Genomic DNA, 25,138 nt, shown 5'->3' with positions numbered 1-25,138 from the left:
GTTATGATTAGAAAAACATACTTTTATTTTCATATGGAAACACAATTGAACTATGCTGTGCTCATTTAATCTGACATAAGTATCACTTGCTAGACATCCTTTAATTAATTACAACCAAGTTTTTGAAAGGCAACTTTTAAAAATTATAGATAATCCATTTTAGCATTATAGAACGGAACTATGCTCATTTTAGGATTGTTCTGTTTGGCTGTCAGCCTTTTATTCTTATCTTCCTGTTTTGACAAGATTGGTTTGACTTTTGATTGTGAATGATCTCCTATTTACCATCATCTTCTCATTAAGTCCCATAGGGAGGAGAATATAAGAAAGAGAAGACACATCTTCTCTGTAGGACACATCGGTTTGCTATTCTACTAATAATATGCTTCCTTTAGACTTTCTTGGAATGGCTAGGAATGTCTACTATCAGGTTCTTTTAAGAATTATTAATCTTGCTAATTTGGAGTGAAACTTATTAAAGTGAGAATATTTGTTACAACTTTATCATCGACTGGTAATAAACAGATAAAATTTAGATGTTTCGATTATATCTGTGTAAAATAAGACTACAGTTGCAAATATTTATTCTTATGGAGAACCTGAAAGAATAATCCTGGTAATGACAGAGAAAATAATGACATACATCCTTTATATATCTATGTACTTATATATTATCTGTCTATCTATCATCTATCTATCCTTTTTCTATTATCTATTTACTTATCTGCTATCTTATTTGTCTATCATCTAACTATACAGATGACATACACTGAAACAATAAATCAATAGTTCTACACATTTTATAAATTATTCATGAGACGAGCTCTCATGAAATTTAGAAACATTTTGCTATCCTGCCAGTAAGGCAACAAGAAAATGTATAGGCTTCCCTTATTTTCTGTCCATTCTTTATGTCTAATACCTAAGACAGTGTAACAAACTGCCCAGCATACCACCTGCCACTGAACTCCTTCTGACTGTTGTCAAGGGAATAGCACAACAATGTGTAGTACAAATAGTTATGGAAGCCATATATCCTGTGAAAATTGTTTAGTCTGAGAAATCAAATTTAGGAGAGCATAACTGGATATTACAAATACTTGCTTTCAGAAATTTCTAAATCAAAACATTTTGCTTTATATTTAATACAGAATTTCTCCTTGAGTACATCTTCGCAACAATAATAAGTAGTGGTGTATTTAATAACACCTGTCATAACATTGTAGCCAATCACTGAAAAAGACCCAAAGTTTATTTTCCATTGCTCTGGGGTGTAAAACCTCAAGATCAAGGCTCTGGAAGATTTGCTGTCTGAGAAAGTCTTGCTCTCTCATCCCAGAGTGGAACTTAGGTGTTGCATCCTCCAGAATAGAAGGAAAAACCACTCTAGAAGCCCATTTTATTGTGGCAATAATGTATTCATGAGGTTTGAGCCCTCATGATCTAAATGTCTTCTGTTAAGTGGCACTTTCCAACATTGTAGTCTGGTGATTAAGATTCTAACCCATGAACTTGAAGCACACAAGCACTAAAATCACAACTGGTGATGTGTTAGAACCTTATCAGAAGTAAGTTATGAAAGTGCTTATTAGATATTTAAGTGTTCTAATTCCAAAATCCATGTATTCTTTCCCTTGTGTCTGATACAAAAATATATACTTGTAAATTCTTGATAAGACTTTGTATCATGCATATTCATGTTTATCTATTCACAAGTACTATAAACATAAAACATATATACATAGACACTGAAATTACATGTGCACAAAGGTTAATGTTACCAGTCAGGTGGAATGAGATATAATGTTTAATTATTACATTTCTGATGGAAGGGAATAAATCAGGTTTCATATTATTTAATAAATGAATAATTACTTCCAGGCTGAATATGTTTAAATCACTGATTAAGCTAGATTTTTTTCAGATATGGTAACATAGCTTGCCTCAGCCAAACTTCTTAAAATCCTACAACACTATCTTTTATGAATTGTGCAATCTCTATTTTATTAGACTTTAAAAAAATAATTGAGTGAAGCAACGTTCTGCCTTCACCCATAAATTTGACGATGCCTGATTTAAATGTTTTTTAAAAGAGAAAGATTAAAGGGACACAGAGCTTTGAGGCAATTCTGTAAAGGAATTGTAGATGGAATTGGAAACTTTACATTTTCTGTTTTCTTTTCCTGTTTTACATAGTAATGTTTCCCAGAGGGCTTTTTCAGATCTGAAGAGATATTGATCCAATTCAGTAGATAGCACAATATTCTCTACCCATTAATCTATTTTTTTCCTCTCATTCTGTCTCTTCTACAATTTGGATGAGGGTCTACAAGATGTCTGTGTCCACAATGTCTCCAGTGTAGGGCTATTGTACATCAAGTTGGACTTTTAGGACATAAGGCCCTATATGATGTTCTTGGGTTGTGGGGGTGGGATTGCTGCTCCTGAGACTTATGGAATCCAATCTCTCTCAGTTTGTTAGCTCAAATAAATGATTTGCTATATGTGCTTCCCCTAAATATGTACCTGAATTAAAGCAGAACCCTGATTATTTTTAATTAGAACTTCCAGAATGCCTCTTTTTCTTTAACAGTTAACTGCTTCCCATATTTCATTATACCATCATTGTACTAATAACGTTTCTAGTCCTCAATTTTTATTTTTGTCTCCATTTACTCAACAATCCAAGAAAAATCAGGACTCCAGTAAATCAAACTATCAAAAGCAACTAAAAGCAAAATTTGAATTTCAATATCTCTAGACGCTTTCATCAAAGACAAAAACTCAATAAATCCAGACCTATAAATGGCATTATAAATTTGCAAATAGTGCTGGGCAGAACAGAGCTTCCCTACCAGACTCTAAAAACTTAAAGCTATGAATTATATTTCTATGTGTATCCCAATTAATTTAAATATACACACTAGAGCAATGAAGATAGATCAAATTTACTGTTATGTATACCATATAAACATAAATTAAGCAATTTTTGTTAGTACTAATGTCTGAATTCAAGCCTCTTTGCCTTCTATTACTTGAGTCACGTCCCCCAGCCCTTGTGTCTTATACCTATTATATTGGTAGGAATGAGTGTTTTTCCCATTAGATTAGCCTTGGACCTATCCTGCCCCCCCCCCAAAAAAACCTGAAGAATACCCTTTTTCTTTTTTTTTCTTCTTCTACCCCTTTTCATTTTCATTTTTAGGTGTTCTTATTTTTCTCTTTGCCATTTTACCTACACCTTTTTTTCTAATGTTATGATTCATTCCTTTTTCCCCCCTCTCTTTTCCTGCATTCCTTCTGTCACTGTGGTCATTCCTAGAAACTCAGTGACAGCTCTGGGTACAGTCTGAATAAAAATGATATCCATATTGATACAGTCACCTGCTTTTTAAACTCCTGGTTCTCAACTCTAGTATCCCGTGGGTAAGAACTCACAATAGTGAGGAATTTCCCCCTACGTTTCCTTTTTTTTTTTTGTTTTGTTTTGTTGTTGTTGTTGTTGTGTGTGTGTGTGTCTGTGTGTGTGTCTGTGCTCTGTTTTATTTTATTTTGTTGTTGTTTTGTTTCTCTTTTCTTTTTAAAATTTGTATCATTGAAATATCCTATATCTACCTCCCTCTTTTCTCTATATATTCTTCTTATTACTCTTCTTATTTTCATAAGTTTTATCTAAGTTCATCTAAACTTTCTACTCAAATACTCTACCTGTATATCACCTTAGGTCAGTTATCCTTACACAATAGCTTTTCTTCATTACTATAATAATCTTACACTTCTGCAGTATTCTTTGCCTACCTCCCTTGTCGTCTTTCATATTATTTTTCTATCTCTGGTCCTCTGTTCATCCTTCAAATCTTATAATGCATGGATCTACATTTGATGGTTGTTGAGCAATGCTGTGTATCTAGGTGTTCAATTATACTCTAGGTCCAGAGGGACTTAAATACAATAGAGATTGGATTGAGGGGCTTATTGTTTTGGTCATAAATTGGTCATCTGTGATTGTATTAGATTTGTATATAAGTGTACAAAAAGAAAGAGAGAGTGTTATTACCAATCTAAAAGAGCAAACATCTATTAGCCAACTAAAAAGCTCTAGGTTGGTTATATCTGAAAAATTATAATCTTGTTTAGTATTAATCTTGATCAAATGGGCAGAACAAGAAACTCAAGAAAAATGTCAAATCAAGGAACAGCATCTCCCACCCAACATAAACAGGCAATGGAGCAGTCAGTGGCAAATCTAGAGGAGAGCCTTCTAAGTGCTATACAAATGCAATTGATAAACAACATGAATGAAAAATGTGAAAACATAAAAAAAGAGATAAAGGAGGAAGCCATAGCTAATCAAGAAGAAACCATAAACAAGGTGATATGTGAAAAAGGGGAAGCCATAAAGGAGGCCATAATAAAGGTTTTTCAAAGAAAAATGAATGAATTCATAGAATCCACAAGTATTTCTTATCATTCAACAAACTGGTATTTATTTTATATCTTGTTGAAAATTATCTGATGCTAGAAGGATACAATCTATGCACTTTTGTAAAATATCTTTTTCATCATTACTTATTACATTATCTTGTAGGAAATAATTTTTGCTTATTAAATGTTGCTTTTATTTGAACATGTTACATCAAGAGCTGAATTTTACATTTGTAGAAATTTTACTGTAAATTTAATTTCCTTTACTATTACCATTTTAGGTTAAGTTTCATAACAATTGAAAAAAAGGTCTACTAGTACATATAAAACGTATGAAAAGATATAGAGGCAGAGCTGGTTCAACATATGCAAATCAATTAATATAATTCAACACATCAACAGGAGCAAGGACAAAAATCACTTGATTGTCTCAATAGATGCAGAAAAGGCATTTGACAAGATCCAACACCCCTTTATGTTAAAAGCTCTGGAGAAACTAGGAATCCATGGAACATTCCTCAATGTAATAAAGGCTGTGTATGAGGAACCTACTGCTAGTATTACACTTAATGGTGAAAATCTAAAGCCATTCCCTCTAAAATCAGGAATGAGACAAGGATGCCCACTCTCTCCACTACTCTTTAACATAGTACTAGAATTCCTAGCCAGTGCAATAAGGCAAGAAGCAAGCATAAAGTGGATCTAGGTAGGGAAAGAGGAAATAAAACTATCCCTCTTTGCAGATGACATGATTCTGTATTTAAAGAAGCCTATAGACTCTACTCCCAAGCTCCTTGAGCTGATTCAAAGGTTTGGAAGAGTAGCAGGCTATAAAATCAACCCTCAAAAATCAACTGCCTTCCTTTATGCCAACAGTGAGAGGAACGAGGCAATAATCAGGAAACTCCTTTCACAATAGCCTCAAAGAACATAAAGTACCTAGGAATTAGCTTAACTAAGAATGTAAAGGACCGTTTTGACGAAAACTTTAAAAACCTAAAAAAGGAAATTAAAGCAGAACTAAGGAAATGGAAAAACCTCCCATGCTCCTGGATTGGAAGAATCAACATTGTGAAAATGACAATCTTGTCAAGAGCTATCTACAAATTCAATGCAATACCCATCAACATCCCAATGTCATTCTTTAAAGAATGACATATGGAATAACAAAAGACCCCGTATAGCAAAAACACTTCTTAGCAGAAAGAACAGGGCTGGAGGAATTTCAATTCCAAACTTTAGACTCTATTACAGAGCTATAATTCTCAAAACAGCTTGGTACTGGCACAGGAACAGGCCTGAAGACCAATGGAATAGAACTGAGGACCCAGATATTAAACCACAGACCTATGGCCACCTAATCTTTGACAAGGGAGCCAAAAAAATAGAATGGAAGAAAGACAGCCTCTTCAACAAGTTGTGCTGGCAGAACTGGTTAAGCACCTGCAGAAAGCTGGATCCTTCTTTGTCACCTTGAACTAGAATTAATTCCAAATGGATCAAAGACCTGGAGGTAAAAGCTGACACACTGAAAACTTTACAGGAAGGAATAGGAGATACACTAGGCCTCCTTGACACAGGTTGAAACTTTCTTAATAAGGACCAACAATCACAACAAATCAGAGAAAGGTTGGATAAGTGGGACTGCATTAAACTGCAGAGCTTTTGTATGGCAAAGGACATAGCTAGTAAACTAATCAGGAAGCCTACAGAGTGGGAGAAGATCTTCACCAACCAAACAACGGACAAAGGCCTCATATCTAAAATATATCAACAACTCAAAAAATTGAATCACTCCAAAACTAATCTCCAAAGTAACAACCATCCCATTAAAAAATGGGCCAAAGACTTAGAGTCTTCTGTGAAGAAGAAACAAAAATGGCCTATAGACACATGAAGAAATGCTCAACATCTCTGGTCATAAAAGAAATGCAAATCAAAACAACTCTAAGATTCCACCTCACTCCAGCTAGAATGGCCAGGATCAGGAAAACGAATGACAACAGATGCTGGAGGGGATGTGGCCAGGAGGGATCACTACTACACTGTTGGTGGGAGTGCAAACTCGTTCAACCACTATGGAAAGCAGTGTGGCAGTGCCTCAAAAGGTTAAACATAGAACTCCCCTATGACCCAGCAATTCCACTACTTGGCATTTACCCAACCACCCAGAAACAAGGACATACTAAGCCGACTAGCACAACCATGTTCATTGCAGCACTATTCACCATAGCAAAGATATGGAACCAACCTAGATGTCCCTCAGTTGATGAGTGGATCAACAAGTTGTGGTATTTGTACACAATGGAATTCTATGCTGCTGTCAGAAAGAATGACATCGCCCCATTTGTTAGGAAATGGAAAGACTTAGAAAAAATCATATTAAGTGAAGTAAGCCAGACTCAAAGGAACTTAGGCTAAATGGTTTCCCTCATTCGTCATAATCAGTAGAAACCTTGGGCTCTACTAGCAGAGATTTGCAATAGAGCAAAATCTTGATACATAAGGCCATATAATGTGAAGCTAATTGAAAGGACCTCCAGGATACTGAAACAAAAGCCATATAATGAATGATTGTTGTCCTTAATCTACTATGTTGTCTCTCATCTCCTTTGCTGTGCCTTGGTTATCTCATATTGGTATAGTATCTCACTTTGTTATCTGATATATTGAATTTATTTGTATTTGGATATTTGAAATTTGATAGGGAAGGGGGGAAAACCAAGACGGGTGGGGGGTGTGGGGGGGGGAGGGAAATGGGTACCAAGACATGTGAAAGGGTATCAATGTATGTGAATTAATGCACCTTCTATCTGGCAAATATCATGTAACCCTTTTACTAATTACAATAAAAAAATTAAAAAAATAATTATACATATGTTTACACATATGTATATATTAGAATGTGTAGAATATTATATCTAACATAGTTACATATCAGCCTGTACCAGAATCAACTCTAAATAGATCAAATATCTTGAGGTAAAAGCAGATAGCTTGAAAATATTACAGGAAAGAATAAAATATACACTAGGTCTCCTTGGCACAGAATTAAGTTTCTTAACAAAGTCCCAGAAGCCCAACCAAGCAAAGAAAGGCTGGATAAATTGGATTGCATTAAATTGTAGAGCTTCTGCATGGCAAAGGACATAACTAGAAATCCCACAGACTGGAAGAAAATTGTTACTTCCTATAAAACAGACAAGGACTTCATATCTAAAATACACCTAGATCTAAAAAAAATTACCCCCCCAGAAAAACTCAAATGCTAAATTAAGTTTCATCTCTCAATCTTTTCCTAATGAGTTTTGGGAATATTTGAAATTATAAGCTTTAAAAAGAAAATTAACAGTTAAGAGATGCATAAATTTTAGCCCTTGAGTGATAAAATGAGTGAATGTTAATAAAATTTTATATCAATATTTTATGTAGATGTCAATGATTAAGCATTTGTAAAATAAAAAAATATTAATTATGGACTTTTTTAGCTTGATAACACTGTGCATGCATTAGTATGGGGTAGATGATTAACTTAAAAATGATTTTTACTCCTTTGTTTGCAATCAGTCAAACTAAGATTTTAAAATCAAAGCCAGATAAGTGATAACAAGTCTTTGTTTTTTTTTAACACAATAATAAGATGGTTGGCCACTGACTATATTCCAATTCCTATAGTAAAAATGGTATATTCGTAATATATAGCTAGAAGAAAATGAAGTTGCACTTTTTAAACAGAATAAAATCAATTAAAATAAAATCAGTGAGCTCTATCAATGCCTATATGAAAGGAAATGTATTACTTTAGTTGTTATAATATTTTATATGTGTTATTTTTCTTAAAAGTAAGCTAACAAGTAAAATAATCAACAAGCAGAATTCATTTTAAAGCATACTAAATGTATTTAATTTCAGGACTCTAAAGATCAGAAAGTGAAATTATAAAGAAAATTCATCTTGCCTTTGAAAATAAAGTGTGGACTCAAGAACCAAAGTGGAAATGATTTTAAATGTACAGGCAGAAATCTATCTATCTATCTATCTATCTATCTATCTATCTATCTATCTATCTAATTGAATCTACCTAATCTAGCTAATCTATTTACCTCTTTTTTTTGTCAGTCCTGGGCTTGAGCTCATGGCCTGAGCACTGTCCTTGGGCTTTCTCAAGGCTAGAGCTCTACCAGTTGAGTCTCAGCACCACTTCTGGCTTTTTTTCCTATGTATGTGGTACCGATGAATCCAACCCTGGTCTTCGTGCAAGCTAGGCAAGCACTCTACCACTAGGCCAAACTCCTGGTCCCTACCTCTCTTTTGTTTGTGTATTCATATGCCAGTCCTGGAATTTGCCAGTCCTGGAATTTGAACACAAGACCTGAGTGCTGTTCCTCAGCTTTTGTGCTCAAGTCTAATGCTCCTCTGCTTGCATTTTTGTGATTAATTGGACATGAGAGTCTCATAGACTTTCTTGCCTGGATTGGCGTTAATCTGTGGTCCTCAGATCTCAGCCTGAGTGACTAGCCTATCTGCCTGCCTATCATATCTATGTATCTATGTATCTATGTATCTATGTATCTATCTATCTATCTATCTATCTATCTATCTATCTATCTATCTATTTATCTATCATCTATCTATGTATCGATTTATTGATTTACCCTTTAAGGTTGGACATACTGAACAATATATTATATGGCATGGGAAACTATCCCAAGAGAAATTCCAGCAGTTAAAGTTATAAGAAAAGAAACACCACTGTATGTTATTTACTATTTAATGATTAATTTTTCTCAAAATTAAAAAACATAGTTGTAATGGAACATGTGAGTTCAGTTGTTTGATATATTTCTTTTCATATATATCCAAGTGAATTTTCAAATATCTCAATTAATTTCAAAATACAGCTCAAGTGTGAAAATACACATAACATAATTTTATAATAATATGAATATTTGACTTTCTAGTTTAAAATTACTTCAAATTTTTCTACATTTTGAAGATTTATAAACCTAGCAACAGGGATAGTGACATCTCCAAATGCTTTTGTTCATTTACTTTGAAGTAATTCCAAACACAATAAATTATTGCACTAAGCTATAAGGCCAGAACTATTATTTAATTCAATTTTTACATTACTGTTGTCAGTTTTTATTCCTTAATAATCTCTGAGTAAAATCAGTTTTCTATTTTTATTTTGTGTTAAATAGACAAAAGCAATTTTAAAAGTAGTAAAACAAAAAATGGTATGACACTAACACTATTAAAATATATTGATCAATATATATTGCATTCATAAACTGCTTTATTAGTGGCAACTTTATTATATAGCTAAAGATAATACAGATGCATTGTTTTAAAAAGAAAACATAGTTTCTTTCATGAGCAAAACTGAGAATACTATAATGTGCCATGGAGAATGTATGTGTATAAAGAGAGTTTAATTTTAGTTGTAATGATCTTGTTCTGTAGTAAATGACACTAAAGTTGGTAAATTTTCATTTCTTTCACATTACTTAATTATTGTGCAATGATACTGTTTTCTCTAGCCTGAAGAAAAGGAGCTATTTTATGTAATTGTAAATTTATTAAAAAAAAAAAGCTCTCAATTCTCCCACATGTACCTAAAGTTCATAGGAACTATACTCAATTTTTTTACTGAATAGAATTTTATCCACAAATATGGTAGTTTACTAGTTTTACAAATGTAGCCATTCTCATACAATTTTTGTCCTTCTATCTATATGTCAGTTCTAAGTAAACAATTATACTTCCTCTGTCTCCAGTTTCCTCCCCTCCCCCACCAAGTCAAAAAGTCAGGATAATTTTGTGTTCTGATAACATTTACACTGAAAATGCAGTAATACATAGAGAAGCAGCAGCCTTGTGAATACAATTCAGTTTTCATTATCTTCTTTTTCCTTGGTTATTATACTGTATTTATTATGGACATGTCTCTGCTAATAATATTTACATTGTGCAAGAAGGATGAACATCTTTCTGTAATGGCACCCTCAGTTTTATTCATGAATATACTCTCAGAAAACGATGTCAATTAGAGTGTAGGAGGATGGTGTTTCCCCTAGGCTATTGAGAGTGTGAAACCTAATGGAGTGTAACAGCCCAAATATGTGCTTGTTACTGAAAGTTCTCAATAAAAATGTATCATTTGAAAATTAATATGTAACAGAGAGCTGCAATATTTAAATGGGAGACTTTAATTTCAAATACAATGAGCCAGATTGCAAATTTTCTAGGGTTTATTCTATTTTAATTATATTTGTTTTATCAAAGAAACACAAGAGAAAATCTCATCAAAGATGAGATATAAGAATAAAACAGAAATTTTGAAAATGAAGTACAGGATAACTGAAATAAAACTCACTAAGTGAGTATAGAAACATATGGAAAATACAGACAGTGGAATCATTAGGTGGAATAATAGAATCACATGAGAGAAACTGAGGAAAGAGCAATCAAATTTACTCATCAAAGAAATGTCTTCCTTGTACATTGTACACAGGCATGCTTCACTGATTGTCTTGCTATAGTTTTTCAACCAGGAGACTACAGGCTGTTCTTGGCTTTTGAACCTTAGCAATGGAACTCTCTCTGAAGGTTAAAGAAAGGAGTTGGTTTTTTTTTTACTCTAACTATAAATTTGCTGTTTGCCTTGTGCTAGTAGTGCATGCCTTAACCCTAGCTTTTCAGGAAGCTGATTTCTGAGGGTCCTGATTTGAAGTCAGTCAGGGTAGACAACTAAGAGAGAGCTTTTTCTTTTTCTTTCTCTTTTTTCAGATATTTTTATTGCAATTAATAGAAGAGTTATGTTATATTCACCAGATAGAAGGTGGATTACTTCACAAACATTGATATCCTTTTTCATGTCTTGGTCCCCATTTCCCTCCCCACAACCCCGCCCCTCTTCTTGTTTTCCCCCCTTCCCTATCCTATTTCAAATAACCGAAAAAGGATATATACAATGTATCAGATAACAAAGTGAAATGCTGTAACAATATGAGATAACCAAGGGACAGCAAAAGAGATGAGAGGTAACATAGTAGTTAAGGACAACAATCACTCATTATATGTCTTTTGTTTCTATATCCTGGAGGTCCTTTCATTTAGCAGAGAGACTCTTTTCTCCAATTAAGAAATTAAAAAAAATGGAAGTGATAGTGTGCCTGAAATATTTGTGCATTGAACTTGAGCAATGAAAGCTAGACAAAAACATGAAGCTCGGGCCGGGAGTTTGGCCCAGTGGTTAAAGTGCTTACCTAGCATGCATGAAGACCCGGATTCAATTCTTCGGTGACACATACATAGAAAAAAGCCGGAAGTGGTGCTGTGGCTCAAGTGGTAGAGCTCTAGCCTTGAGAAAGTCCAAGGACAGTGCTCGGGCCCTGAGCTCAAGCCCAGGACTGGCAAAAAAAAAAAAAAAAAAAAAAAAGCATGATGCTCAAGATCCCTTACCAACAAAATAAATAATAATATCAGAAAGGATACAGATTTTAAAATTAAGCTTAGAACTTTGACTCAACTCTGTACTGTAGTTGGAAGATAGAGACATAGGCAAGCCTTAAAAAAAAGGAGTACACGAGAATCCATCTCCACCCATAGCTAGTAGTAATATTTTCTTGTCACCCCTAAAGGCTTGTGGAAAGCACAATTGGAAAAATCACAGTTTAGGCTATTTCAGGGATAAAGAGAGACATTACCTAGAAAATAAGAGTCTAGAGGCATGGCTCAAATCTGCTAAGCAAGCATAAATCCTTGAGTTCAATTAACCATACTGTCAAATTAAACAGATAAACAAAGCCTCTAGACCTTGTGAGACATTTGAAGAAACAAGAAGGAAGAGCAGCAATCATAGAATCCAGAAAGAGGGAACATTGAGTGGAAGAAATGATATTGGAAATCCCCCCTAAATTCGACAACTGTAGGATTTAGAGTTCAAGAAGGGGAGAAAACAGTCTAGAACAAGCAGATGAATCCTCGTGAGGAACATCTAAAATAGGTTTATGAAAACGAAAGGAAAGTAAAGAATCTTGTTACAGCTGAAGTTAATAACATCTTACCTAAAGGAGAACTCCAGTTCAAATGACAGGGCATTTTCTCATCTGAAACCATGGATTGATCCTATTGTTTTAAGTGTTGGGAAGAAAAAAAAAAGAACTGACAGCCGACTTTTCTATCTGTCAAAACTTCAGGAAGTGAGAGTTTAAATAAATGGAACCATCCAAACAAAGGAAAATCATTCTTTCAGAGCTTGTTCTAGCAAAGCAATGACATATATCATTTTTATTTGGCCAAAACTCAAACAAACATAGCAATAAGAAATTAGTAAGTCTTCTTGTTTGGAGTGCTTGTTCTTGAGGTTGTAGGGTGGCGTCTGTCCAATGCTGGTTGCTATACGATTGTAGTTTGGGTTTCTAGGTTGACAATTGCAGGCTACCAATTATAGCTCAGTTTTAATGTATAAACTGACTAGGTAATATATCTTATGACTCTGATTCTTCACAAGACATGTGAGGATATTAACTATTGAAAGCAGACTTAAAGAAATTGTTAACCTATGGTTAACGACTATCTAAAGGAACTATTCAAACAAACTAAATGAGAAACATTATCCCTTCAAAGACCAAATTGTAAGAATAATATAAAGAAAACAAATATTAGTAAATGAGAGAGAATATATTTTCCTTCGCTAGGTTTCTAAATTAAAAGTGATTGATTCAAAAATACAAAAGTAACCGAGCACCAGTGGCTCATACTTGCATTCCTAGCTACTCAGGAAACTGAGATCTGAAGATCATGGTTCAAAGCCAGCCTGAGAAAGTCTGTCTGACTCTTATTTCCAATAACCACTAGAAAACTGGAAGTGGTGCTGTGGCTCAAGTGGTAGAGCACTAGTCTTAGTTTCAGGGACAATACTCAGGTCCTGAATGCTGGTCAACCAAAAAACAAAAGACAAAAAATAAAACATAAAATTATTAAGAGTAAATTACAGCAATACTTAAAACAATTATTTTTAAATATGCCAAAAACAAGCTAGTGGCTTATGCCTGTGATTTTATCTATTCGAAGCTAAAATCTGTGGCTCACGATTCAATGTCAGCCTAGGCAGGAAAGTACATGAGACATCTCTTTCCAAATAACCACCTCCAAACCAGAAGCAGACCTGCCTGTGGTTCAATACGAAGAATGACAGCCTTCAGTGTAAATGCTAAAGGGTAGCACTCAGGCCTTGAATTCAAGTTCTAGCATGAGAATACACATGTAAGAAAGACATACATACAACATACAATCACACATAAAGTGACTAAAATGACAGTAAATCTTTGACACTTCACTGAAAGTGACAAAAGATACCAGTGGACAGTAAAAAGTACACATCTGTGATATTTTTCAAGTACCTATTAGTAAAACACAAATCACATAGTAAACCCTTACTCTCAAATGTTTAGCATAGTGACCTTAAGCTGTTCATGTAATTCACGGGAAATCAAGTGAAATTGAGGAATCTGAAACATAAGAAATAAGGAAACAGAAAACAAATATTGAAATGACTGAGAAAATGAGCAAAGAGCATGAGAAGCAATATCTTACCCAAGTGAGGACAGACAGCAAGAAAAGCACACAAAAATGTCTTAGAAATGCAAAATAAGAGCAAAATAAAAAAATCCATGTACATCTCTCAGAATGGCTAAAATAAGAAAATAGCAACAAAGACAAACTAGGTCTTTCCATTTCCTTATGAATGGGGCAATGTCATTCTGACAGAAGCATAAAATTCCAATTGTGTATTGTTGTTGCAGTTTTTAGTGTACTGTGTGGAGTTATTACTTTTTATTTCATTTTTTCTCATTTGGCTTATCTCCTTTTGTCACTATATTTGATTCGATACCCTGTATATTGTATATAAGTTTACCTAAATAAGGAAAGGGAAGGGGAATGACAAAAATGGTGAGACAAAGGACAGAAGGTAAACCAATGCAACATCTGCATTAACAAGACAATAGTTTGGAAATAATCTTTACAATTTTTGGCAGGGGGGTTGGGGAGAAGGGAAAATGGGAGAAAAATGAGAGAGGGACAAGAATATTTGACAAGAAACACACTCAGTGCCTTGTTAAGTAACTGTAACCGCTCTGTACATCAGTTTGACAATAAAATAAAGTTAAAGAAAATATCACTTGACAGTGAACATACCAAGAAATGAATCACTCATATGTCAAAGGACATGTACAATGTTATTCTGGAAAAGTTTGGCCATTTAGTGTAAAACAATGCACAACAAATGATCTAGCAACTTCACACTTAGTAATATTTACTGGAGGAAAGGAAAACTGCCATGTACACAAAATCTTGCACACAAATGTATAGTTCTTTATTCATAGTAGCTACGAAACTTGAATGATTTATGCAATGTTATCGTATGATTAAGCAGACTGCATTAGATACATAGTACTCAACATTGGAAAGAAACCACTGCTGTGTTCTACAATTTTGATGAATTTCAGAGGAATTCTGAATGAAAAATTTCTTTTAAGTAGCATTAGTATACAACTCAATTTATGTATCATTAGTGAAAGTTTAGAGAAGATTGATTGCTATTAGTGTTAATGGAGGGCTGCAGAACAGAGTGGTGTGGAATGATTACTAAGACAATGGAAATGAAACAGCAGAATTGTACCTATACTTTGACTGTGATAATAAATATACAGCCCTATTCTTGAATACAATGCATTTAAAAGACATGAGCTCATATATCCTCATATAACATACATGATTACTATAACAGTGAGAATAAAAGTGTTATAAACTATTGTTTTCTATCTTTCCTGTAACAAGGAATGAATTAAGGACTAAATGTAATGGGAGAATATAATATATTGAAATGAAATATATTCATACATGCATTTATACACAATTTTATAGATATATAAAACCTGTGAAATCTGCATATGATTGGTAGTGATGAAATGTAGCAATTTTAACATAAAAGTTGTGATACTATACACAATGCTGTCATTTTAAGAATCTAGATAAAGTCTACAAGAGAATTTTTTTTCATTTCTTCCAGTAATATGTGAACTCACAATTATCTCAAAAGAAAAAAAATCACAAATAAAAGAGAAAATCAGATATTTTCAGAAGTATAAAAAGGTAAAAAATTTTGACCAGAAAAGTTAAGAACAGGAAATGCTAAAAACGTATTTCAGGAATGAAGACTATAACACTAGATGGAAATCTATAGCAAGACAAGAAGTAAAGAGCAGCAGACATGGTAACTATGTGTAAGTCATGCAGCTCACATTTCAGAACCCTATTCACATTTACTCTAACTAAAAAAATTGCTGAGCACTGGTAGCTCATGACTCATGGTTCATGGTTCATGGATCATGGTTCAAAGCCAACTTGAGCAAGGATGGCTGTAAGATTCTGATCTTCAATTAACCACTATAAAATCAGAAGTGGTACTGTTCCTCAAAGTGGTAGAGCAATAGTCATGAGAAAAAGAGCTGAGGCACATATGCCCAGGCCCTGAGTTGAAACAAAGAAGGGAAAAGAAAAGTAAAATCTATTATGTATTTTACCTAACATATATTATTCTTGATCATTATATACACAATTCATTATATACAGAAGCCTAATCTGAAATGTGAAAAAAGAAAAGCTTGAATTGAATCTATCAAATTGATCAATATGTTTACATAAACATAGCAGTGGGGTGTGTGCTAATCTATGTTAAAACAGCTACTGCACAACCTGAGTCATGAGTTAATATTTACTATCCTGTCTTTCTTTGACTAAGCAATATTGTTTTTCTAAGCTAACGTATATAATCATGTTATTATTGAGCTGTCAAATACTTCATTTAAAACATCATCTATCAATCATCATCCAGTTCTCTGTCATTAAACAATATTCAAATGAGATTCATACCCCTCTTTCTCTCATAATTAGAAATACAAGTTTATTCTTAGATTAGAGAATATATTTACAATATTAAATACAGTACTTTTTAAAATGCTTTTCTTTGTTTATTTAATTTTGCTATTATCAGTTTGGAATTCAGAGACTGACATTTTACTAGAGACTAGAGAAAAGGAGTGTATGGTGTTTTGTTTTGTTCTGTTTTCTTTTGATTTCAGAGGTAAGTCAGAGCCAGGGAGAAAAAAGACATATTTTTCTCTTACATGTGGAGGCTAGAACTAATTAATTAATGTACAAGTTATCATATCACATAGTATGCAAGTGTATACAAATGGATTAACCAAAATATGGTATTTTCAGTGAAGAATTCAAAGGTTGTAATTCCTTAGAAAGATGAACAACTAACAGTTCAACAAATAACAGAAAACACCCATGCTTAAAGGCAGAGGAAGGGTAAAGGAAGATATGAATGAAGAATGAAATGATTGGGAGAATGCAGTTTAAAAATTAATTTATCAGATAACAAGGTAAAATACTGAAGTGGGGAAACAAGATGAGGGGAGGGAGTTGTGGTAGGGAAATGGGGATCAAGACATGAGAAAGGGTATCAATGTTTGTGAAGTAATGCACCTTCTATCTGGTGAATAAAATGCAACCCTTCTATTAATTACAATCAAATATATGAAAAAATCTATTTATAACTCACAAAACTAAGGAAATTTAGAAGAGGGTTAGGATTGGGGTGAGTGGTAGAGAAAGATTAAAGGGGTGACATTCAACAAAATAAATTGTATTTACAAGCTGATTAGTTGATTTGTAATCCCCTTTTTTCTACTATTTACAGATAATAAAAATATAATTTAAACTATGTTCTTTTTTTTGTGGGTCATGGGTCTTGAACTCAGTCTCCTCTCTGTCCCTGAGCTCTTCAGCTCAAGGCTACTGCCCTATCTCTGGGCCTGGGCACTATCCCTGAGCTCCTCAGCTAAGGCTAACATTGAACCAAGTCTCACTTCCTGTTTTCACAGGTTAATTGGAGATAAGAGTCTCAGGTTCATAGCAAAAATATGGAACTAACCCAGATGCCCCCAGTTGATAAATGGATCAACAAGATGTGGTATTTATACACAATGGAATTCTATGCTGCTGTCAGAAAGAATGACATTGCCCCATTTGTAAGGAAATGGAAAGACTTAGAAAAAGTCATATTAAATGAAGTCAGCCAGACTCAAAGGAACATAGGCTCAATGGTTTCCCTCATTTTTCATAATCAGTAAAAACCTTGGGTTCTCCCAGCAGAGATTTTCAATAGAACAAAACCTAGATACATAAGGCCATATAGCATGGTGCCAAATGAAAGGATTTCCAGGATATAGAAACAAAAGCCATATAATGAGTGATTGTTGTCTTTAATGTACTGTTATCTCTCATCTCTTTTGCTGTCCCTTGGTTATCTCATAGTGTTACAGTATTTCACCTTGTTATCTGATATATTGTATATATGCTTATTTGGTTATTTGAAATTGGATATGGAAGGTGGGAAAACAAGATGAGGGGCAGAGTTGGGGGGAGAGAAATGGGGACCATGACATGAGAAAGGGTATCAATGTTAGTGAAGTAATGAACCTTCTATCTGGTGAATATAATGTAACCCTTCTATTAATTAGAATTAAAAAATATGAGAAAAAGGAGTCTCAGGTTCTTTTGTGCCCAAGCTAGCTTTGAACCTTTATTCTCACATCTTAGCCTCCTGAGTAGGTAGGATTGCAGGTGGGAGCCACTGCTCCCGGCTTTTTTCAGAATTTCTTTTTTTTAAGTGCAAGAAGTTGAAGGAGAAGGATCATGTAACTTGTCAAGTTTATTTCTTACCCAAATCCATACACCACAAAGCATAGTTTGTTGCTGCTACCACCGGTAGATGTAAAATTTTTGAATTGGTTAAGAAATTCGTGACAGAGATTGTATATTTATTACCACCTTGGCTTCAATGTTATTATCTAGGTCAGATTAATAGACATTAATTGTGTAATTTTATTCAATATGTTGCACACATAATAGTCAATTATAAAATTGTTTGTTAGCATTGAGTTTTTGTCATGAAAATTGTTTAGAACTGTGAAATGGAAGATGATCCAGATATCCAGATGCCTATTTGGATTTTTTTGAGAAGTTTATTTCCATATAAGGCCTCTATCCATTTTATGCAATTTTTAGTAAAATGTTAGAGGACTCAGTTATTTTTCCCACACCTGAGCAGAAGGGTGAAGAGAAAAGTATAAGAATAAAGAAGGCTGTTAGTATAGTATTCTGTATTGGATCTGGATTCAAAACAATCTGTCTCTACCTCTCACTTTGTCACTCTCCCCTCTTTCTCCTCTCTTTTACCTTCCTTCCTTTTCCCCTCCCTCATTTCTCATACATACACACACACAAACACAAAAATGTATGTACACAGACAATAATGATAGGATACATATGCACATATATTTATCCACATTCTATTTTCATATATTTATACAGATTGCATGAAAATTAAAAAGTAATTAATACTATTTATCTAAATATATATATTTACCTGAAGAGATGTCATTGGCACTGAAATAGTTAACCATACTTAGTTTATAATTAGTATACTTTACACTTAATTTTTTCCTGGTAGCTTACAGAAATCTAGATGATCAGCAATAATGGGAGAAAATGAACACAAATAGCGATGAATAATATTATGAATTATTAAATGGTATGTATTTTTACAAATCAAGCCATAAATACCAGAATACACATATCATTCCAGCAAACAGTGAATGTTCAAACCAATTTTTAAGTTATTTTGTGCCTCAGACTCACAGTAATAGACTAACAGTAATAGAAATTTCTATTCTGGTGTGGAAATCAGTAGAAAAATTGCTTCTTTTCTTACAGCATATTTTAAACAGAGCATTTTTCTTCTGCAATAATTAAAAATCTAGCAAACATTTTAAGATTATTTAAGTATGAATGGAGTCTTCTGACTTCTGTTTTTTCCTTGTGAGTTGTGACATTTCTCCACCTCACTTCTTTTGAACACAAATCTGCATTTATAATATGCATATACTTCTTGGAAAACAACACATATTTATTAACATTTTATAAGTAAATGATTTATCAATAATTTATAAATAACAATAGTCATAATGTAGAAATTCATTTACATTCAGTATAGGTAGTTATTGTGTGATTGTAGTTTAGTTAAAAGCTCGTGTTAATTAATAGCTAACAGAGCTCTGATATGCATTAAAGTGATTAAGCTCTATAAATAGTCTCAGTAGTTCTATCTAATTATATAACATCAATCTGACCTCGTCTATCCATAGATTAATGAGCTTCATGGGGAAAATTATAAAAAAATATGTATTAATCCACTCATCAACTAAGGCACATCTGGGTTGGTTCCATATCTTTGCTATGGTAATTAGTGCTGCAATGAACATCATTGTGCTAGTGGATTTAATATGCCTTTGTTTCTGTGTTGGGTAAATGCCAAGTAGTAGAATTGTTGGGTCATAGGGGAGCTCTATGTTTAGTCTTTTGAGGAATTGCCATACTGTTTTCCATAGTGGTTGAACAAGTTTGTACTCCCACCAACAGTGTAGTAGTGATCCCTCCTGGCCACATCCCCTCCAGCATCTGTTGTTATTAGATTTTTTGATCCTGGCCATTCTAACTGGAGTGAGGTGGAATCTTAGAGTTGTTTTGATTTGCATTTCTTTTATGACCAGAGATGTCAAGATGGCAAGCATTTCTTCATATGTCTATAGGCCAATTTTGTTTCTTCTTCAGAGAAGACTCTCTTTAAGTCGTTGACCCATCTTTTAATGGGATGGTTGGTACTTTGGAGATTAGTTTTGGAGTGATTCAATTTTTTGAGATGGTGATACATTTTAGATATGAGGCCTTTGTCTGTTGTATGGTTAGTTAAAATCTTCTCCCATTCTGTAGGCTTCCTATTTAATTTACAAGCTATGTCCTTTGCCCTACATAAACTCTGCAGTTTAATGCAATGGTATTTATACACAATGGAAGTGTATGCTGCTGTCAGAAAGAACGGCATCGCCCCATTTGTAAGGAAATGGAAAGACTTAGAAAAAATCATATTAAGTGAAGTAAGCCAGACTCAAAGGAACATAGGCTCAATGGTTTCCCTTATTTGTCATAATCAGTAGAAACCTTGGGCTCTCCTAGTAGAGATTTGCAATAGAGCAAAACCTAGATACATAAGGCCATACAGTGTGACACTAAATGAAAGGACCTCTAGGATATAAAAACAAAAGCCATATAATGAGTGATTTTTGTCCTTAATGTACTATGTTATCTCTCATCTCTTTTGCTGTTCCTTGGTTATCTCATATTGTTACAGTATCTCACTTTGTTATCTAATGTATTGGATAAATGTGTATTTGGTTATTTGAAATTGGATAGGGAAGGGGGGAAATTAAGATGAGGGGTGGTGGTGGGGGGAAAGAAAATGGGGACCAAGACATGAGAAAGGGTATCAGTGTATGTGAAATAATGCACCTTCTATTTGGTGAATATAATGTAACCCTTCTATTAATTACAATAAGAATATATGAAAAAATGTTAATAAAATCTGTAAAAATAATTTAAAAATAAACTACTAGATGTAAAAATTTATATATTAAGCAATACACAAACTTAAATATGAAAGAAACAAATTCAGGTTTTGCAGTTTTTATTATAATACATGAAAACTCATTGTACATATGAGTTTTCATAAATAATTTTGACTCTCCAATGGCATTAATGTTAATCAATACCTGTGCAAAGGTAAGTATAAATAATAATATTCTAATTCTTTTTCTACTCATCTTGAAAAGTCTAATACAAATTTTAGTATGTCAAAATTGTACAGTACTATGAGAAATTGTTGTGCACAAATCAGTATGTTAATATTTTTGAGAAAGCAAATAGATCAAATACTGCCAATAAATACACTTTAAAATATTCATCTTTTTAATTTTTATATTATTATTGGAATTTTAGGAAGATATTATTGACCATTGCCCAATATAGTCCCTAAGCCTAAAAAAATCTTCAATATCATTATTAATATTGCCTATCATAAAAGAATTTATTGTGTTCTGATTGTCTACAGATCAAAGATGGTGAAATATTTGGATATAAATGTCTTGATTTATTTTAAGCTCACAAAAATGAAAATAGCATAAATTTTAACTTCACAAATATTATTTCATGCAATCAGTTTTTATTTTAAAAAAAGCATAATGATTCGTAAAATAAATGAAGACAGGAGAATATAGCTTCTTACAGATGGAATACCTGTTTCTTACAAAAGTTAACAAGGACATAAGAAATGAACTTAAACATTCATCTTACTATTGGCTGATTTGAAAAAAAAATATTAGTTTCTCATGAATTTCATTATTTTGAATATTGTTTTGTACTGTGATCAATGTGTTAACTATACATTGTGGCAGCTTGCATAGAGTGACTTTCACTGGAAAAATAATGTAATAAAGTCTATTGCATGTATATACATGCACAGAATACATACATATATACATACATATACATCTACAGTCAAATGTGCTCATATATGCTTAGTGTGTGAAATATGTGTATATATTTCTGCCTACCAAAATTTGTAGGTTAAAATTGTGAATTTAGAATTTAGAATGTTCATTTGGTGACCTACCATATGTAGAAGCTTAGATATTTCCCGTCTGTTTAACAAGTAAAGCTTCTAATAATCCCAAAAAGAATTAATAAGTAAATATTAAATCTTCTTAAAAAGTGGAACCATAGAACAAATTACTGTTTCTGTATGTGGCAAGATAGGCTGGTGAATAAATGTATCTGATTACTTCAAATGGGACAATGAGAGGCAGGGATACTTAGTCTAACATATTCAGGAGACACAATGTAGACAATTCTGAGTTACAGTGCTGTCAAAGGCTCTCAAACCTTAGTAGGTTTTAGCTTGTCTTCATGGTAAATCTCACAGAGGGAAAAAAAAAATCCCTCCTTTGCTTTAACACAAAGAAGAAGAGAAGCAAGCATTTATATATGAGTCTGCTGTAAGATTTTATAAGACCTTTCCACTGGAGAAACTGTTATCATTGCCTTACTATGTTTCTTTTTTATTATTATTATTCATTGCATAGGAAAAGGAAAACTCAGTTCCAGTTGGCTTTAGCACTTCATGAAAGAGAAGGAAATTCTCATTTGACCCACTCTATGCAAACTGTAAAGCACTTATAATTAAGACTTGCAAAAGAAAGGAAAAAGGCCAGAATACTTAAGAACTATATACAATCTCAGAAAGTGTAACACATACAAAAAAGAAAACTCAGGAAAGAGAAAGATACAGAACAGCAGGGAAAGCAATGGAATGTATTTTCTGACATTGAAGCCAGACAAGACTCAGAATGCTAAAATAGTAGAGTAGAATGAATAAATAAAAATCTATAACTAGGCACATCACAATCAAATTATAGAAATAAAAAATATTTATAAAGGATATTTGGCTTATACCACTCAAGAGGCTGAAATCTGAGGATCACGCTTCAAAGACAGCAAGGGCAGGAATGAATCAAAAAGCTGGAAGGAAAGATGTGGCTCAATGGTAGAGCCTAATCATGAATTCAAAGCCAGGAGTAGAACAAAAAAAAAATGGAGTTGGGTAATTTCTCCCACTGTCCCTCTCCCAGCCCCTCCCAATCATTTTGTTTATCCCCTTTCCTTCTCTATTTCAAATAAACAAATAAATGTATATACAGTATGCCAGGTACCAAAATATTTAAAAATTAAAATTAACATGTTAATAGTCAAATAGAAAAAAGGATGACATTGTTCCATTCATAAAGAAATAGAAAGATTAGAAAAAATCATATAAATGAAGTAAGCCAGACCCAAGGAATGTAGGCTCCATGGTTTCTCTCATTTAACAATTTGTATGCTTTTAAAATTTTGCAGAGGATTGCAATAGCTCAAAAACAAGATATGTATGATCATCTGGGATGAACCTAAGCAAAATGAACTCCAGGAAAAGGAAGCAAGAGATTTATCCTGGTGGATGTTGTTTTCAACCTAATGTGTGAAATTATTTCTTTACTAGTTTGTTTATTTTTCCCCCTATGGTTTATCCCCAGTTGTTGTTGTATTTGACTTTGGTACCTGTTTGACTGCATATACATCTATTTATTTATTTGAATCAGGGAAGGGAAAGGGAAAAAGTAAGGATAAAGGATGAACCAGTATTACAGTGATATCCATGGGACAATATGTTGGAAGTGAACTTTACATTTGGAAGGGAGTGGGGGAGAAAAATGAGAAAAATATGGAACATGGTAACAATGTTCAAGAAGTAATTGTACTCACTACTGCACCAATGTAATGGTAACTACTCTGTACATCACCTTGAAAATAAAATAAAAAATTACTTTCATACAAAAAATTAAAGCATGCTAATAGTCCAATAGAAAATATTTCAAAATATGTTTTTATAGTTAGTGAGAAACAATTGAGTGTATTTTTTACTACCTTTTAGAAAATACACTTAAAATAGTATTTTACTAGGTTTTCATTATACAAAATTATATGGTACATGTCAAACATATTACAGCATATAGAAATACAAATTATCTGGAATATCTGTAAATACTGGTTTACTGAAAGAATTATTGTGTGTGTGTGATTGTCTTCATTTACTAGGTAATATTACCATATACTTGTATCTTTATTTCCTTTGCAATAATATGATTATTGTTAATGTTTTGTATATCATTTCTTTCATATCCAATCACCTTTTCAGTTTAGTAAGTTATCAAAAGATAATTGTTTTTGAGTAATGATTTTGTGTTTAGTATGAACAGCTGAGATTTTTATAATGCATTATAAAAGCCTGTGCTTTTACACAGGGAAAGAAAAAGGCATGTTTCATTTTCAATTTGGTTTCAATTCACACAATGTTGTTTCAGTTTTTAGCAGGAAATTCAGAAATTGGAAAGTGAATAAAGAGTGGTTATACAAATTTCTCATTCCTGTGATTTTTGAGGGGAAAGACAGACTTTCAATATCTTCACTCCTTCAGAGAACAGGATGGGATTGTAGTTAATGCAAGAGGGGAACACAATTTTCTTATTTCTTAAGGAGAATATAATGTCATGCTAATTTTTCAAACATTAATTTATTAGTTGTCTATGAATTTCATCCTTTTAAATAAAGGTGTGTAGAAGTAACATGAAATAATATATTACAACAATATACTCAGCTGGGAGTTTGACCTAATGGTAGATTGCTTGCCTAGCATGCACAAAGGGCTGCGTTTGATTCCCTGGTATCACAACATAGAAGAAGCTGAAAATGGTGCTGTGACTCAGGTGGTAGAGATCTAGCCTTGAAAAAACTCAAGGGCAATGCTCAGACCCTGATTCAAGCCCCAAGACAGGCAAAAAATAAATAAGTAAAAAACCCCAATATATTCAAATAATTGTTGTTAGAGTTCTAGTAATGTGAAAGAGAACAATTTTGTCTGTAAGAATGAGACATTTAATTCAGCCACCATACTCTCTGTATAGTAGCCCATATCCAATTTTCTCAGCCTAGCATTATGGAGCAATATATTTGTCAAACAAAATTTGAACCTTTGGAGAGAATGGTTTAAACCCCTAACAATGTCTTATAAAATTAAATCGTGTGACTCATAAATGCAGGTAGGCTTTAGACTCAAATCAAAGGAGCAATTCTTTCCACTGAAACA

Source organism: Megascapheus bottae, chromosome 3 (genome assembly GCF_031878675.1).
Source record: "Megascapheus bottae isolate mThoBot1 chromosome 3, mThoBot2.hap1, whole genome shotgun sequence".
NCBI lineage: Eukaryota > Metazoa > Chordata > Mammalia > Rodentia > Geomyidae > Megascapheus > Megascapheus bottae.
The sequence above is the reverse complement of the archived record's forward strand: the minus strand, read 5'-3'. Positions refer to the sequence as shown.